Source organism: Pseudophryne corroboree, unplaced genomic scaffold (assembly GCF_028390025.1).
Source record: "Pseudophryne corroboree isolate aPseCor3 unplaced genomic scaffold, aPseCor3.hap2 scaffold_475, whole genome shotgun sequence".
NCBI classification, from domain to species: domain Eukaryota; kingdom Metazoa; phylum Chordata; class Amphibia; order Anura; family Myobatrachidae; genus Pseudophryne; species Pseudophryne corroboree.
The window spans coordinates 64,701-78,306 of NW_026970087.1; the positions used below are offsets into that span (position 1 = coordinate 64,701).

Sequence of the window (13,606 nt, forward strand, 5' to 3'; positions counted from 1 at the left end):
CCTTATATAGAATCCGAGTCTCGTGAGAATCCGACAGCGGGATGATGACGTTCGGGCGCGCTCGGGTAAACCGAGCAAGGCGGGAGGATCCGAGTCTGCTCGGACCCGTGCAAAAAAGGGTGAAGTTCGGGCGGGTTCGGATTCCGAGGAACCGAACCCGCTCATCTCTAATGGCCACCCAGCATGACGCCTCCCTTCTTGACCATGCTGTAATTGCAGTCGCACTGCAGTTCAGCGTGATCATAAAAAATGGTGTAGCCTCCTGCTGGTACAGACTGTATGTGCGCGCAGGAAGCCGCCACCATTTTTGTGATCACAGCGGCTGAATGTGATGTCATACAGCTGCTGTGACCACGCCCCCTGTGTCTCCTCCATTGCAGACCCCATTTTGAAGCCTTGCCCCCGCACCGCTCCATCCCTGACTTGGAAATGGAGTGTTGCTGACCCCCCTCTACCCCCCCCCTGCCCCGATTGACAGGCAGAGGCGATCGCATTCTCTGCGGGGTGCCGCAGAAAATGCAGGCACATGCGTATGCTCTTAGCAATTTTTGCAGTTGGATCGCTTATTGTGATTGCAATCCAAACTGAATCAGGCCCCATTACCTATCACAATGTGCTGCGGGCAGTACAAAATTGGTTTAATATAGGAGAAAAACCCCCAGACCTGTGCTCCTTAACTGTACCTGGTGGCTAGTGGAGCGGCTGCCCAGTAATCAGTGTCCACACCAGTGCGCACACGGTCCACCCCCTACGGCCATGCTCCCCTTCATCAGCGGCCTCGTGATCCGGAAGGGCGGTGTGTGTGTGACTGACCTTAGGAAGAAACCGGAGCCTCCGCTGCAGTGACCCAGCAACCAGGGCACGGGAGTATACAGCGCCGCTGGGAGTGATGAAGCTGCAGTAAAGATGTCTATTAGACCTAGCCTGCTGCAGCCCTTGTAGATTCTCATAAAACAAGTTCTTCTTTTCTTGTCAAAATTAATAGCTAAGAATAGGCTGCCTGAGGCAGGCCCCTGTTAAGAGGCCTGCTACTGAAGGCACCAACTACAAACTGAGCTCCCTGTTCATGGAAGCGGGGTTATAGAGGAGGATGCGCTGAGCATCTTGGGAACAGTCAAAAGCTTTGAGCCGGTTGGTGCCTCAGATCAAGATCCTACTCTACACCCCAATGTGAATCCTTGTGGGGTCCAGTGTACCCCACAGAAGAAATTAATGTGTCACACCCATTGGCAGCAACCTTAGAATAGCTGCTGACGGGCACAATTGAGAAAGGAAGGGGGGGGGACATTTGAATCCAGCACATAGATGCAATTCAAATATGTAATTTGTACCTTCCTATTTTAAAATATAATGGATGAACCTCACCCTGTGAGAACAATCTTCATGATCAAGAGATCTCATATGCAAAATAAGTATGAGTTGGGATAGGGCTGGGGAGGGTGGCTGCTCGGGCAGCCCCTCCCCCGTCAAGTTAAGGAGATTCAACTGAGGAAGCACAAGGGAACACTCGTCTGGGGACAACAACTGCAGGGAGACCACATCTTTTCAGATGAACATGGGAGGGCGGAAGGCTGCCTAATACTGAAGCACCATCAAATACCAAACCATATGCAACAACTAGTACAAGCATTCCTGGGGGAAGGTCTGCAGCAGACGGATTTGCATACGGTGATGTCATCCAAGCAGTGGGCCAAAGTTGGCTGGAACCCTCATCTGCATATGAAAAGAGAAAAGGGGCATGCAGGGCATGGCGACCTTTTGCGGTGCTTGGATGACCCCTAGTTCGCATTAAACAACCCCACCCTCCTTTGGTGTGGGGCTCATGTTGGCTATGCCCCAGCCCCTGAAGCATTCAAGCTGATTTCTTGCAGCAGCTGGGCACTGTAACAGCTCCAGAGCTGCTCTGTAAGGCAACTAAAAGGGTGTGGGCCCTGCAGCACTACCTGTAGTTCGCATTGTGCGTTGGAAGGCACAAAGTAAGCAGACGGGAGAAGTCAGGATAGTGCGCAAGGGCATAGAAGGGAGCGGCTCCAGAAAAGAGAAGTGGAAACAGACAGCAAACTAGGCTGGAGAGAGACCTGAGACAAAGAGATCTGAATTATACGAGAGCCGACCAGGGGAAACACAAATTATGCAATCAAGTTTCCCACATTTGGGGAAATTGCAGGAGCAGCACACCCAGAGTGCAATGGGTGAGCCTTGCCCTGGGAGAAGCACCTTCATGATCATAGTATCTCACCTGGCAGGTAAGTAGGAGTTGGGCTAGAGCTGGGGAGGGTCACTGCTCGGGCACCCCCCTGTCAAGTGAAGGAGATCCAACTGAGGCAGCACAAGGGAACTCTCGAAAGAAGAACAAGGCTAGAGGAATATCTGAGACAAAGAAATCTGACTTTTACCAGAGCTGACCAGAGGAAAGCACAAACAGTCCCCCACTACCACAAATAATGCAGTCGAGTTTCCCACATTTGGGGAAATCACAGGGGTCAGCATACCCAGAATGCAATGAATGAACCTCACCCTGGGAGAACAATCTTCATGACCATGGTAATAAGTATGATTTGGGATAGGGCTGGGGAGGGCCGCTGCTCAGGCACATCTCTGTCAAGTAAAGGAGATTCAACTGAGGCAGCACAAGGGAACTCTCATCTGGGGACAACAACTGCAGGGAGAACACATATTTTCAGATGAACATGGGAGGGCAGAAGGCTGCCTAATACTGAAGCACCCCCAAACAACAAACCAAATGCAACAACTAGTAAAAGCATTCCTGGGTGAAGGTCTGCAGAAGACGGATTTGCATACGGTGATGTCATCCAAGCAGTGGGCCAAAGTTGGCTGGAACCCTCATCTGCATATGAAAAGAGAAAAGGGTTATGCAGGGCATGGCGGCCTTTTGCGGTGCTTGGATGACCCCTAGTTCACATTAAACACCTCCACCCTCCTTCGGTGTGGGGCTCATGTTGGCTATGCCCCAGCCCCTGAAGCATTCAAGCTGATTTCTTGCCGCAGCTGGGCACTGTAACAGCTCCAGAGTTGCTCTGTAAGGCATGTAAAACACAGTCCCCCACTACAACCAGGAAACATTAACGCCACTGCATCCTTGCTGCTTTCTCATGTGGAAGTCTATTTAATGTGAAAACAAGGTGATATCTAATTAGCACACAGAAAAGAAAATTAAGTGAATTTTTGAAAGAAAACAATACTGTTAATATACTATTAAAACAAATTAAAATGGTAAAAGTTATTGTACTTTAAGTAAAAATAAAAGAGCAAATATATCAATCCCAGTTTTGGATTACTTTAATTAACAAAAAAAATGCATATAGCAGAGGATAGTTTCAATCTGTCTACCTCTGGGTTATGGGCCCAGCATGCTTCCATTGCAGTACTCTGCTGCACATGTAAGTGCAAGAGATCCTGAAGCACTCACTCATCATGGGAAAGTACCAATGTGTTTCTTCATTGGTTGATGGCAGAAACATCTTACAAAAACACTCCAGATTATTGACTTTTTAAAGTTTTTCTAGGAAACGTTCTAGATGATTGTTTATTAGCCTTTGTCTGGATTTTTCTGCCAGCATATTTCTTTTTCTCTGCAACCCACTGCTAAATTGTGCTTCCTAGCTGTTTTTATAAAATCACTGAATCAAATTTAACTCTGATTACATCAGAGAAGGCCAGGTACCCTACACCATAACAGGGGGTTTGAAATTTTGACTTGTCTACTTAAAGATCACCAAAATCTGATAACAAGGTCAATTAAGTCCCTGGGTGGGATTGAACCACCAACCTTTTGGTTAATAGCCTTACACACTAACTGATTGCGCCACAGCGACACTTTGCAAAAGTACATACTGACAAAGGCTAATAAGCATTCATCTAGAACGATTCCTAGAAACATTTTAAAAAGTCAATAATGTGGAGAGTTTTTGTAAGATGTTTCTTCCATCAACCAATGAAGAAACACATTGGTACTTTCCCATGATGAGTGAGTGCTTCAGGATCTTTTGCACTTACATGTGCAGCAGAGTACTGTAATGGAAGCATGCTGGGTCCATAACCCAGAGGTAGGCAGATTGAAACTATCCTCTGCTATATGCATTTTTTTTTTGTTAATTAAAGTAATCCAAAACTGGGATTGATATTTTTGCTCTTTTATTTTTACTTAAAGTACAATAACTTTTACCATTTTAATTTGTTTTAATAGTATATTGACAGTATTGTTTTCTTTCAAAAATCCAATTAATTTTCTTTACCCGATTATTAAAATGGTAATTGACAAAAACAAACTACATTGTCACCAGAAGAGCAATACAAAATGTACAAGTGATATATTAAAATCATCTTTCCAGCTTGAATTTCAATGATGCATTGGGGCAACGATTCACCCTTAAATAAAGATTTTCTTAATTCCTTACCTGTGTGCTAATTAGATATCACCTTGTTTTCACATTAAACAGACTTCCACATGAGAAAACAGCAAAGATGCAGTGGCGTTAATGTTTCCTGGTGTCAACCTGTATTATTTCCGTAGATAATGAAATGAGGATGCATCTTGCTGCCTTTCCAATGAAGCAAGTTTAATTTAGTAATAGGTGAAAAACCATCCCTACAAAGATGTTAATCAGATACTTGGCTTTGTGGACACTTTTCAGAGAACAAATTTGTAATCATAAAAATAAAGCCAGAAAATGAAGAGCTGTTTAATCACTCAATTGGATTTTTCTGCCAACATTTTTCTTTTTCTCTGCAACCCACTGCTAAATTGTGCTTCCAAGCTGTTTTTTTATAAAATCACTTAATCAAATCTAACTCTGATTACATCAGAGAAGGCCAGGTACCCTACAACATAAGAGGGGGTTTGCAATTTTGACTTGTCTACTTAAATATCACCAAAATCTGATCACAAGGTCAATTACGTCCCTGGGTGGGATTGAACCACCAACCTTTTGATAAATAGCTGAACACACTAACCGATTGTGCCACAGAGACACTTTGCAAAAAGCACATACTGACAAAGACTAATAAGCATTCATCTAGAACGTTTCCTAGAAAAACTTTAAAAAGTCAATAATCTGGAGAGTTTATGTAAGATGTTTCTTCCAGCAACCAATGAAGAAACACATTGGTACTTTCGCATGATGAGTGAGTGCTTCAGGATCTCTTGCACTTACATGTGCAGCAGAGTACTGCAATGGAAGCATGCTGGGCCCATAACCCAGAGGTAGGCAGATTGAAACTATCCTTTGCTATATGAATTTTTTTTTTTGTTCATTAAAGTAATCCAAAACTGGGATTGATATTTTAGCTTTTATTTTTACTTAAAGTACAATAACTTTTACCATTTTAATTTGTTTTAATAGTATATTGACAGTATTGTTTTCTTTCAAAAATCCACTTAATTTTCTTTACCCTATTATTAAAATGGTAATTGACAAAAACAAACTACATTGTCACCATAAGAGCAATACAAAATGTACAAGTGATATATTAAAATCATCTTTCCAGCTTGAATTTCAATGATGCATTGGGGCAACGATTTTGTGAGAAACATCTTCACCCTTAAATAAAGATTTTCTTAATTCCTTACCTGTGTGCTAATTAGATATCACCTTGTTTTCACATTAAACAGACTTCCACATGAGAAAGCAGCAAGGATGCAGTGGCGTTAATGTTTCCTGGTGTCAACCTGTATTATTTCAGTAGATATTGAAATGAGGATGCATCTTGCTGCCTTTCCAATGAAGGAAGTTTAATTTAGTAATAGGTGAAAAACCATCCCTACAAATATGTTAATCAGATACTTGGCTTTGTGGACACTTTTCAGAGAACAAATTAGTTAGCATAAAAATAAAGCCAGAAAATGAAGAGCTGTTTAATCACTCAATTGGATTTTTCTGCCAGCATATTTCTTTTTCTCTGCAACCCACTGCTAAATTGTTCTTCCTAGCTGTTTTAATAAAATCACTGAATCAAATCTAACTCTGATTACATTAGAGAAGGCCAGGTACCCTACACCATAACAGGGGGTTTGAAATTTTGACTTGTCTACTTAAAGATCACCAAAATCTGATAACAAGGTCAATTAAGTCCCTGGGTGGGATTGAACCACCAACCTTTTGGTTAATAGCCTTACACACTAACTGATTGCGCCACAGCGACACTTTGCAAAAGTACTTACTGACAAAGGCTAATAAGCATTCATCTAGAATGATTCCTAGAAACATTTTAAAAAGTCAATAATGTGGAGAGTTTTTGTAAGATGTTTCTTCCATCAACCAATGAAGAAACACATTGGTACTTTCCCATGATGAGTGAGTGCTTCAGGATCTCTTGCACTTACATGTGCAGCAGAGTACTGTAATGGAAGCATGCTGGGTCCATAACCCAGAGGTAGGCAGATTGAAACTATCCTCTGCTATATGCATTTTTTTTGTTAATTAAAGTAATCCAAAACTGGGATTGATATTTTTGCTCTTTTATTTTTACTTAAAGTACAATAACTTTTACCATTTTAATTTGTTTTAATAGTATATTGACAGTATTGTTTTCTTTCAAAAATCCAATTAATTTTCTTTACCCGATTATTAAAATGGTAATTGACAAAAACAAACTACATTGTCACCAGAAGAGCAATACAAAATGTACAAGTGATATATTAAAATCATCTTTCCAGCTTGAATTTCAATGATGCATTGGGGCAACGATTTTGTGAGAAACATCTTCACCCTTAAATAAAGATTTTTTTAATTCCTTACCTGTGTGCTAATTAGATATCACCTTGTTTTCACATTAAACAGACTTCCACATGAGAAAGCAGCAAGGATGCAGTGGCGTTAATGTTTCCTGGTGTCAACCTGTATTATTTCAGTAGATATTGAAATGAGGATGCATCTTGCTGCCTTTCCAATGAAGCAAGTTTAATTTAGTAATAGGTGAAAAACCATCCCTACAAATATGTTAATCAGATACTTGGCTTTGTGGACACTTTTCAGAGAACAAATTCGTTAGCATAAAAATAAAGCCAGAAAATGAAGAGCTGTTTAATCACTCAATTGGATTTTTCTGCCAGCATATTTCTTTTTCTCTGCAACCCACTGCTAAATTGTGCTTCCTAGCTGTTTTTATAAAATCACTGAATCAAATCTAACTCTGATTACATCAGAGAAGGCCAGGTACGCTACACCATAACAGGGGGTTTGAAATTTTGACTTGTCTACTTAAAGATCACCAAAATCTGATAACAAGGTCAATTATGTCCCTGGGTGGGATTGAACCACCAACCCTTTGGTTAATAACCAAACACACTAACCGATTGCGCCACAGAGACACTTTGCGAAAGTCCATACTGACAAAGGCTAATAAGCATTCATCTAGAACGTTTCCTAGAAAAACTTTAAAAAGTCAATAATCTGGAGAGTTTTTGTAAGATGTTTCTTCCATCAACCAACGAAGAAACACATTGGTACTTTCCCATGATGAGTGAGTGCTTCAGGATCTCTTGCACTTACATGTGCAGCAGAGTACTGTAATGAAAGCATGCTGGGTTCATAACCCAGAGGTAGGCAGATTGAAACTATCCTTTGCTATATGCATTTTTTTTTGTTAATTAAAGTAATCCAAAACTGGGATTGATATTTTTGCTCTTTTATTTTTACTTAAAGTACAATAACTTTTACCATTTTAATTTGTTTTAATAGTATATTGACAGTATTGTTTTCTTTCAAAAATCCACTTAATTTTCATTACCCTATTATTAAAATGGTAATTGACAAAAACAAACTACATTGTCACCAGAAGAGCAATACAAAATGTACAAGTGATATATTAAAATCATCTTTCCAGCTTGAATTTCAATGATGCATTGGGGCAACAATTTTGTGAGAAACATCTTCACCCTTAAATAAAGATTTTCTTAATTCCTTACCTGTGTGCTAATTAGATATCACCTTGTTTTCACATTAAACAGACTTCCACATGAGAAAGCAGCAAGGATGCAGTGGCGTTAATGTTTCCTGGTGTCAACCTGTATTATTTCAGTAGATATTGAAATGAGGATGCATCTTGCTGCCTTTCCAATGAAGCAAGTTTAATTTAGTAATAGGTGAAAAACCATCCCTACAAAGATGTTAATCAGATACTTGGCTTTGTGGACACTTTTCAGAGAACAAATTTGTTAGCATAAAAATAAAGCCAGAAAATGAAGAGCTGTTTAATCACTCAATTGGATTTTTTTGCCAGCATATTTCTTTTTCTCTGCAAACCACTGCTAAATTGTGCTTCCTAGCTGTTTTTATAAAATCACTGAATCAAATCTAACTCTGATTACATCAGAGAAGGCAAGGTACCCTACACCATAACAGGGGTTTTTGAAATTTTGACTTGTCTACTTAAAGATCACCAAAATCTGATAACAAGGTCAATTACGTCCCTGGGTGGGATTGAACCACTAACCTTTTGGTTAATAGCCGTACACACTAACTGATTGCGCCACAGCGACACTTTGCAAAAGTATATACTGACAAAGGCTAATAAGCATTCATCTAGAACGTTTCCTAGAAAAACTTTAAATAGTCAATAATCTGGAGAGTTTTTGTAAGATGTTTCTTCCATCAACCAATGAAGAAACACATTGGTATTTTCCCATGATGAGTGAGTGCTTCAGGATCTCTTGCAATTACATGTGCAGCAGAGTACTGTAATGGAAGCATGCTGGGTCCATAACCCAGAGGTAGGCAGATTGAAACTATCCTCTGCTATATGCATTTTTTTGTTGTTAATTAAAGTAAACAAAAACTGGGATTGATATTTTTGCTCTTTTATTTTTACTTAAAGTACAATAACTTTTACCATTTTAATTTGTTTTAATAGTATATTGACAGTATTGTTTTCTTTCAAAAATCCACTTAATTTTCTTTACCCGATTATTAAAATGGTAATTGACAAAAACAAACTACATTGTCACCAGAAGAGCAATACAAAATGTACAAGTGATATATTAAAATCATCTTTCCAGCTTGAATTTCAATGATGCATTGGGGCAACGATTTTGTGAGAAACATCTTCACCCTTAAATAAAGATTTTCTTAATTCCTTACCTGTGTGCTAATTAGATATCACCTTGTTTTCACATTAAACAGACTTCCACATGAGAAAGCAGCAAGGATGCAGTGGCGTTAATGTTTCCTGGTGTCAACCTGTATTATTTCAGTAGATATTGAAATGAGGATGCATCTTGCTGCCTTTCCAATGAAGCAAGTTTAATTTAGTAATAGGTGAAAAACCATCCCTACAAAGATGTTAATCCGATACTTGGCTTTTTGGACACTTTTCAGAGAACACATTTGTTAGCATAAAAATAAAGCCAGAAAATGAAGAGCTGTTTAATCACTCAATTGGATTTTTCTGCCAGCATATTTCTTTTTCTCTGCAACCTGGGCGGAGAATCATGTAAGCGCACTGTCAGCAGTGTTCATTCCGGGAGTGGACAACTGGGAAGCAGACTTCCTCAGCAGACACGACCTACATCCAGGAGAGTGGGGACTCCATCAGGAAGTCTTCGCACAGATTGCAAGTCGGTGGGGACTGTTCCAGATAGACATGATGGCGTCCCGCCTCAACAAAAAGCTACAGAGGTATTGCACCAGGTCAAGAGACCCTCAGGCAGTAGCTGTTTAAACAGCTCTTCATTTTCTGATTTTATGTTTATGCTAACAAATTTGCTCTCTGAAAAGTGTCCACAAAGCCAAGTCTCTGATTAACATATTTGTAGGGATGGTTTTTCACCTATTACTAAATTAAACTTGCTTCATTGGAAAGGCAGCAAGATGCATCCTCATTTCAATATCTACTGAAATAATACAGGTTGACACCAGGAAACATTAACGCCACTGCATCCTTGCTGCTTTCTCATGTGGAAGTCTGTTTAATGTGAAAACAAGGTGATATCTAATTAGCACACAGGTAAGGAATAAAGAAAATCTTTATTTAAGGGTGAAGATGTTTCTCACAAAATCGTTGCCCCAATGCATCATTGAAATTCAAGCTGGAAAGATGATTTTAATATATCACTTGTACATTTTGTATTGCTCTTCTGGTGACAATGTAGTTTGTTTTTGTCAATTACCATTTTAATAATCGGGTAAAGAAAATTAATTGGATTTTTGAAAGAAAACAACACTGTCAATATACTATTAAAACAAATTAAAATGGTAAAAGTTATTGTACTTTAAGTAAAAATAAAAGCTAAAATATCAATCCCAGTTTTGGATTACTTTAATGAACAAAAAAAAAATGCATATAGCAAAGGATAGTTTCAATCTGCCTACCTCTGGGTTATGGGCCCAGCATGCTTCCATTGCAGTACTCTGCTGCACATGTAAGTGCAAGAGATCCTGAAGCACTCACTCATCATGGGAAAGTACCAATGTGTTTCTTCATTGATTGCTGGAAGAAACATCTTACAAAAACTCTCCAGATTATTGACTTTTTAAAGTTTTTCTAGGAATCGTTCTAGATGAATGCTTATTAGCCTTTGTCAGTATGTACTTTTGCAAAGTTTCGCTGTGGCGCAATCAGTTAGTGTGTACGGCTATTAACCAAAAGGTTGGTGGTTCAATCCCACCCAGGGACGTAATTGAACTTGTAATCAGATTTTGTTGATCTTTAAGTAGACAAGTCAAAATTTCGAAAACCCCTGTTATGGTGTAGGGCAGGCCTGGCCAACCTGTGGCTCTCCAGCTGTTGTAAAACTACAAGTCCCATCATGCCTTGCCACAGTTTTGCTATTAGGGAATGCTAAAACTGTGGCAGGGCATGCTGGGATGTGTAGTTTCGCTACATCTGGAGAGCCACAGGTTGGCCAGGCCTGGTGTAGGGTACCTGGCCTTCTCTGATGTAATCAGAGTTAGATTTGATTCATACTGTTAACTGGGTAGTATATCACAAGTTATACGGTGTGATTGGTGTGGCTGGTATGAATCTTGACCTTGGATTAACAAAAATCCTTTCCTCGAACTGTCTGTCTCCTCTGGGCACAGTTTCTCTAACTGAGGTATGGAGGAGGGGCATAGAGGGAGGAGCCAGTGCACACCCAGATCTAAAGTCTTTCTTAAAGTGCCCATGTCTGCTGCGGAGCCCGTCTATCCCCCATGGTCCTTACGGAGTCCCCATCATCCTCTACGGACTACGAGAAAAAAAAATTACCGGTAGGTTTAAAATGTTATTTTTTTCTCTGCAACCCACTGCTAAATTGTGCTTCCTAGCTGTTTTTTATAAAATCACTTAATTAAATCTAACTCTGATTACGTCAGAGAAGGCCAGGTACCCTACACCATAAGAGGGGGTTTGAAATTTTGACTTGTCTACTTAAAGATCACCAAAATCTGATGACAAGGTCAATTACATCCCTGGGTGGGATTGAACCACCAACCTTTTGGTTAATAGCCCATGTAAGTGCAAGAAATCCTGAAGCACTCACTCATCATGGGAAAGTACCAATGTGTTTCTTACAAAAATTCTCCAGATTATTGACTTTTTAAAGTTTTTCTAGGAAACGTTCTAGATGAATGATTATTAGCCTTTGTCAGTATTGACTTTTGCAAGGTGTCTCTGTGGCGCAATCGGTTAGCATGTTTGGCTATTAACCAAAAGGTTGGTGGTTCAATCCCACCCAGGGATGTAATTGACCTTGTAATCAGATTTTGGTGATCTTTAAGTAGACAAGTCAAAATTTCAAAAACCCCCCTTATGGTGTAGGGTACCTGGCCTTCTCTGATGTAATCAGAGTTAGATTTGATTAAGTGATTTTATAAAAAAACAGCTAGGAAGCACAATTTAGCAGTGGGTTGCAGAGAAAAAAAATATGCTGGCAGAAAAGTCCAATTGAGTGATTAAACAGCTCTTCATTTTCTGATTTTATGTTTATGCTAACAAATTTGCTCTCTGAAAAGTGTCCACAAAGCCAAGTCTCTGATTAACACCTTTGTAGGAATGGTTTTTCACCTATTACTGAAATAAACTTGCTTCATTGGAAAGGCATCAAAGATGCATCCTCATTTCAATGTCTACTGAAATAATACAGGTTGACACCAGGAAACGTCACTGCATCCTTGCTGCTTCCTCACGGGGAAGTCTGTTTAATGTGAAAACAAGGTGATATCTAATTAGCACACAGGTAAGGAATTAAGAAAATCTTTCTTTGTGGGTGAAGATGTTTCTCACAAATTGTTGTCCCAAGGCATCATTGAAATTCAAGATGGAAGATGATTTTCATATATCACTTGTACATTTTGCATTGCTCTTCTGGTGACAATGTAGTTTGTTTTTGTCAATTACCATTTCAGTAATAGGGTAAAGAAAATTAAGTGGATTTTTTAAAGAAAACAATGCTGTCAATATACTATTAAAACAAATTAAAATGATAAAAGTTATTGTACTTTAAGTAAAAATAAAAGAGCCAAAATATCAATCCCAGTTTTTGATTACTTTAATTATAAAAAAAAAAATGCACATAGCAGAGGATAGTTTCGATCAATCGACCTCTGGGTTATGGGCCCAGCATGCTTCCATTGCACTACTCTGCTGCTCATGGAAGTGTAAGAGATCCTGAAGACTAAATTGATTAAAGGCCTAAAAGTACTGGACTATAAGGAAAGACTTACTAGGCTGAATATTTATACACTAGAAAAGAGGTGCCTAAGAGGAGATATTATTAATATCTTCAAATATGTAAAGATACATAACAAAGAGTTATCAGAGGAATTATTTATTAAAAGAACACGTGGTCACTCGCTGCGACTGGAGGAAAGTTCAGAACGCAATGGAGGAAAGGTTTCTTCACTGTTAGGGCAATCAGGATGTGGAATTCCCTGCCAGGGAAGGTGGTAATGGCGGACTCTGTAATTGGATTTAAAAAAGGAATGGATACATTTCTGAATGAAAAAGCTATCCAAGGTTATAATACTTAAAATATCAACATGGTTAATCCGGGGGTAACATGAGTTATAGTAGCTAACTAGTCATAAAACATTATTCAGCAAGTATGTAGAATCATCACAACTTAAAACAGGTTGAACACGATGGGCAATTTGCCTCTATTCAACCTCAAAAACTATGTTACTATATTACTATGTTATTGTAGTATACAGAACACCACAATGCAATGAGCAGTGATAGTGAGCACTGATGAGGATACTAGAACTGACACTGAGCAGCAAGATGCAGCACTGGACTATTAGTAATGTACTGTAGTATGCTGAGCACCACAATGCAGCACAAGACAATGAGCAGTGATACTGAGCACTGATGAGGATACTACTGAGAACTGACACTGAGCAGGAGAGACACACTACTAGTATTACTGAGCAGCAATAAGTAACCACTGATACTGAGCACTGATATTGAGATTTCCACTGAGAGAACATAGCCACGTCCTCTCCGCTCTCTCTTCAATGCACGAGTAAAAATGGCAGCAACGCGCAGCTCTTTATATGGAATCCGAATCTCGCGAGAATCCGACAGCGGGATGATGACATTTTCCCTTGTTCAGGTTTTCCGAGTCAGGCGGGAACAACCGAGCCTGCCTCGGACCAGTGTAAACCACGTG

The 13,606-nt window shown here is 39.6% G+C and overlaps 3 non-coding genes and 1 pseudogene across 3 annotated transcripts; 1 reads left to right on the top strand and 3 right to left on the bottom strand.

The window, feature by feature from the left end:
* Positions 1-2,091: 2,091 nt before the first annotated feature.
* LOC135028294 (U1 spliceosomal RNA) lies at positions 2,092-2,254 on the bottom strand. The gene has a single exon (XR_010224642.1). It is a non-coding gene; the product is annotated as a U1 spliceosomal RNA (small nuclear RNA).
* A 152-nt stretch (positions 2,255-2,406) lies between these two features.
* Positions 2,407-2,555, bottom strand: LOC135028396 (U1 spliceosomal RNA; annotated as a pseudogene).
* A 4,701-nt stretch (positions 2,556-7,256) lies between these two features.
* On the bottom strand, positions 7,257-7,330 carry TRNAN-AUU (transfer RNA asparagine (anticodon AUU)). Its single transcript has one exon. It is a non-coding gene; the product is annotated as a tRNA-Asn (tRNA).
* Positions 7,331-11,606: 4,276 nt separating this feature from the next.
* On the top strand, positions 11,607-11,680 carry TRNAN-AUU (transfer RNA asparagine (anticodon AUU)). Its single transcript has one exon. It is a non-coding gene; the product is annotated as a tRNA-Asn (tRNA).
* The last annotated feature ends 1,926 nt before the right edge of the window (positions 11,681-13,606 follow it).